We start from the raw sequence: 5,440 nt of genomic DNA, 5'->3' as shown, positions 1-5,440 counted from the left end.
GGCACCACCCCTGGAGGTGTTCAAAAGATGGGTAGATGTGGCACTTCGAGAGATGATGGTTTAGTGGTCATGGAGGTGTAGGGCTGACAGTTGGACTTGATGATCTCGAAGGTCTTTTCCAACACTAATGATTCTATGATTCTTTAAGTTTTCTTTTTTTGCCCAACAGTGTACCAGATTTTTACTTCTTTTTGCTTTTGAAAAAGTTCCAAATTATTTGCCATTGTTTCAGTCACAGTCGCAACAACTTTAGCAGGAGTCTAAAAGAAAAATCAAGCCAAATATTTTTATTAGCAGTAATGTTCTAGTCTATTCTGGACACCACTGATAGTGTTGAAATAGAGACTGAAGTTCAGAGGCTGTCATTTTTGTGCAGATTGATTTTATTACATAAGAAATAAATTTATTTTATTTTTTTTAAAAAAAGAAATTTTGTCTGCTTCTAAATGAGATTAAAATTACATTGATTTTCCATGCTGGATAGGAAAATTAAAATTATACAACTAGGATGGCAATCATTGCCAAAGATGTATAGCAGAAGGAAGATGTTTGATAATGGATTGCCAGCTGGACATAAGTGCCTTAAACTGCCTCAAGCTCAGTACAGTTTGCTTTGCTTCTTTTGTACTGCCTTATATACATGGCATTTGTGTTGTGGAAAGTCTACTTCCTCTCACCAAGCCAGATGATGTGTTAAGGAAGTGTTATCTGACCAACAATTTCCATGCCCTCCCTTGCAACATCTCTCTGCCCAGCCATGAAAACTTGTACTGCATTGCAGATCAAAGAAAGGAACTGCTTCCGTAGTAGGAACCAAACTGTTTAATCTAATAATCTAATTATTAGTGAAGTAGTAAATGTCCATGAAGGAAAATGTTAATTTTAAATAACTATCATAATGATGATGACTATAATAATTTAATAATTTACTATCCTGTAATAACACAGTTAAAATGGCAATATGTATACTTAGTTTCTCCCCCTCTGTGTATTAAGGTTGGTGGTTTAATTCTGGTGTTGGCACTGTTGTCACACTGAGTAGTCAGCACTGGGGAGTCCTAAACTGGAGGAATGCCATGCTGATGATTTCTTCCCTGCCCTAGGGTTCCTTTCTTTGTGTTGGCTAAAAGTTATTTATGATTTTACAGCTTGCTCTCTTCTCATTGACCTGCAGCTCCACGTTATAACCAGATTTAGTATATATAGTGCCTTTCACATATGTCAGGTTCAATTACTATGACTTTGTTCTCTTTGTTAGCCTCCCCAGACTAGTTTTGTCTAGGTCTACATTTCCAAACTGACTATTTGTGTGTTTTTATAGCTTTATGGTCTCCAGTGCCACCTCTACCATGCCATGTGTGTGCAGGATCCTTTGTCCCCAGTTCAAGGCCTACGTCATTACATCATGACTGTACTTCTCTGTATTGCATCACTATGTCAGAATCATAAAACCATGGCAGTTGTATAAGAAAATGAGAAACAGTGAAACTAATCAGCCATGGGCAGTTGGCCAGTTAGAAAGCAGCTGTTACAGTGAAACCAAGTTATCCAAAACTGCAGGCAGTCCACAGAAAGGTTTGGGCAGAGCAGACCTGACAATCTTGAGTCCCAAGGCCTTGCAAACTCAGTATAAACCTCATGGCCTGTTACTAGTACTACATTATATCAAATTGCAGGGCAACACATGAGAGCAAGACAAATCGGTGCTGAATATGCCAAATGCCATTAATGTTGGATTATTGTTAAAGGAGAAGCTGCTGCCTGAGCATTCACCCACCATTCAAGGTGCACACACGCCACCCAAGTCTTTAAATGCCAGAAAATTAGTTCCTTTGCAGTGGGTGATTCCAGCAAGCTAATGGGTGCCCTTTTCTCTCACTCACTCACTCACTCACATACACACACGGTGCTTCATCCTTCTTCAGACTCAAACCACTCACTCACTCACTCACTCACTCACTCACATACACACATGGTGCTTCATCCTTCTTCAGACTCAAATCTACTTTTCCTATAGCAGAGTCCCAGGTATTGGACTCTATAAAAATGAATAATTTAATTGAAAGATACAGCAGCAGGATCAGCTCAAGTTGGGTGCCTCCAGACATGGACTCCAAACAAAGAAATCCATGGAAAATTGGAGTCTTGCAAACTATACACGGACCTCTCATGCACTGTTCACCAACTGTTTACATCTTACAGTCTTATGGTGATTTTTGATGTAGGGTCTTCTAACACCTTACTAGATTTTTCTTCTGTGTCCAGGCAGGCAGGACATTGACTACTCTTATCTTGTTGATCTGCAGTCTCTGCTGATGGTTGTAGCTTGCTTATGGTTTAGGTTTCCTTTGCACCTGAGCTTGTTAGGAGAATTTGCAGACCAGAAGAGTCCCAGACTTAGCTATATCCTCCCACTTGGTAGATTTCAAGGAAGGTGAAACTTTTTGTATTCCAAAAAAGCATCAGTCCCTCTTCAGTGGCAGCATGGGGTTAAAAGAGCCACAGCAAATGCCCTCAAGGAGCCACAAAGCAGTGCTTCGGTGAGAGCTGTTACGTAGTCTTAATGGCAGGCAACCTCGAAGACACTGACCCACGGTAACAGCTGCTCTAACCCGCGAATGGAGCAAACCAGCAAAACAGCTTGGGGTTTGTAACACTCAGCTCCTAGGAGAAAAGGAGAAAAAAGAAAGATGGAAAGACAGATGAGAAGATAGGACAGATACACCACCACCCTTTTGTTCCAGCAAGGTCTTTTTGGCTGTCCTCCTGCTCTGCAGGCCTCTGGTCCTGGTCTACAGGTGTTGAACTGACAAGGGTGTGAAGCACTTTCACACCTTTTATAACGATCTGTCCTCCATGGACGACCCTCAGGATGGCAATATGTCTTTGAGCTTTGCATATGCACAGTTTATTGCTCTGGAAGGTTCTGGGGTCCATGACTGCTCAGTCTGACATTCCAGAGTTTTCAGGAATGGGGTGGGTGGGGGGCTTCTAAGGATTCAATTTTACTCCCAAATCATTGAGCATCCAAGAACAAACTAGCCCTGTCTGCCACAAAACCACTTACTAGAAAATGGTAGGAAGTAGCAGCTGAAAATAACCTTCCAGTTAAAGAGATTAATTGTATCCACATAACCGTAGAGTTTCTCAGAATGGAATGTTTATCTTCAAATGAATAAAGCCACACAGAGCCTTTAGTAGTAATGTAAAATAAACCAGAAATGCTTTCTCCAAAAGCATTTAGCTTATGACCTCCAGCTGCTTATTTCTTTACAGCAGTAACAATGTGCCACACTTTTATTCATGGATCAGCATGTAGCTTTTAGCAGTTGATAAACAGCTATTAATAATATTTAAGAATAGAAAACCATGTAATATACATATTAGTTTGTGCCAGAGAAAAGTAGGAACACCACACGAGGAAAAAACTGTTTCTGTTATAAATGCTCCAGCGATTTCCTGAGATCAAAAAGTGAGTCTGATTCTGATTTTATAGCCATGAGACTCAGAATTAACCATAGTAGAATTACATCACTACCACCCGCATGTGAGATAAGATCCACAAAATGTGTACCAATATTGACATATAACAGCTGTTAGCATTGTTACAAACCCAAAAAGAAATCAAGCCAAGCTCCTAATACTCCAGCATTAAAATAGCATTCTGTCATACCTAGAAGACATTTTTAACCTAAACCCTATATTTTATGGGTCATCAAGGAATAACATTTAACCAATAATTTCTTTAGACTTAGTTCAATGAAAACTGTTGGACATTCTGCAAAGGATGTAGGTAAAATAACTTTGATCATGTACTTTAATTCTAAAGATCATATCCAGAGAAAACTAAATTTCCTGATTTGGTGAAATAAGACAGTTGTTTTTTATACAAACATGCATATTTATCCTTATGTATAGATTATCTTAATGGCTGTTTACTTTTGTTATTTGTACAGGAAAAGATACCTCACTCTTCATTGGCAATGAGTACTATGTGAAAGCTAAAACACATGTGATAAGGATGTGAATGTATCTCTTCTTAATAAGATGGCTAGAATTTCCAGTCTGAATTCTCAACAGTTCAAACACCAGACTTTTAAGAAGGTTTCTGTGAATCAAAACAAAGCAAAACAAAGAAAAAAGAAAACAAAAAATTAATTTAAACTATAAAATATTGATTGAAGTACTTTGATACACATAAAAAGAGAAAAAGATGGCCAAATACACGAAAGCTTCTGTATTTTAAAGTCCTATTCTAAACATTTGGTATGAAATCATGAAGATTGATCAATTTTCAGTGCTTTCCAGTAGCTTTCCATGTACTCAATTTCTTCAGTTCTTTTAAAGAATTAATTCCTTACTCTTAACCCATGAAAAGTTGGATCTGCTGATATAAAAATTCTTACTGAGAAAGTATTTCATTGCCATGATAATTTTTCTTTGTGGGAATTAAATCATTATGAAAAATAAACAGGAAAATGTGTATTTAGAATACAGAAAATCACATATTGGAAGGAATTAGATAGAAGAATGCAACTAGGGAACTTTGAAGCAAGAATTTTGTCTAAAGATGAGTAAGCACAGGAAAAAACCCAGAAGTGAAAGGTTACACAGAAGATAGGAAAACAGGAGTAATTTATCCATTTACCTTCCCACACTAACTTTGTCATATCGTCTTCTGTGTCAAAGCCAAGAGAAGAGAGGTGGAGAATGGAGTTGTTCTCCAGGCTGAGCACTGTGAGACTTCTCACCAGGAGGAAGCAAATTCTCATGCTACAGCAATAGCAGGCCTGAATGGCAGAGCCATCAGAGCTGTAATGACCTGTCTCAAGCACATGCCCTTCCCAAAGAAAGGACAGCCTCCTGAAAGCTTCCTAGTTGAGCTAGGGCGGATAATGTTTTCTGTTTAATTAAAATATTCACTCCTACCACGAAATATAAGTAAGGAACAAAAAAACCACATAGAATTATAAATACAAACTCACAGTTATCATAAAAATAATAAGGGACAACTGTCCTGGTTTGAGCCAGGATGAAGCCAATTTTTCTTTTTACTGATTTTTTTTTCCCTTCAGTAAGCTTTCTTGTAACCAGCACCAGTGTGTTCTGCTGGGCTGATAAGACAGTGGAATGTTTTTCTAACTACTGAGGCTTCAAGGCTGCACCTGCACTCTGCCAGCTCAGACACTATGGGGAGATCTGTGACCCCCCCGTAGGAGGCTGAGTTAGACAGACAGCAAAATTGGCCAAAGATATTCCATTCCATATATCTACGTAAGCTCAGAGGAAGGTCAGAGATCACAGAAGACAACTTCCTTCCTTCTTCTTCTTCCCTTCTCTTCCGTCCATGGCCGGCGTCCAGGGAGGACTCTGTTCATCCATCACCGTCGATCCTCAGGCTTGATCTCTCCTGACCCCCATAACTCTCTGCTTTCTCCAG

This window comes from Chaetura pelagica, unplaced genomic scaffold, assembly GCF_000747805.2.
Source record: "Chaetura pelagica isolate M959 unplaced genomic scaffold, ChaPel_1.0 scaffold71, whole genome shotgun sequence".
NCBI lineage: Eukaryota > Metazoa > Chordata > Aves > Apodiformes > Apodidae > Chaetura > Chaetura pelagica.
Note: the sequence above shows the minus strand (reverse complement) of the source record.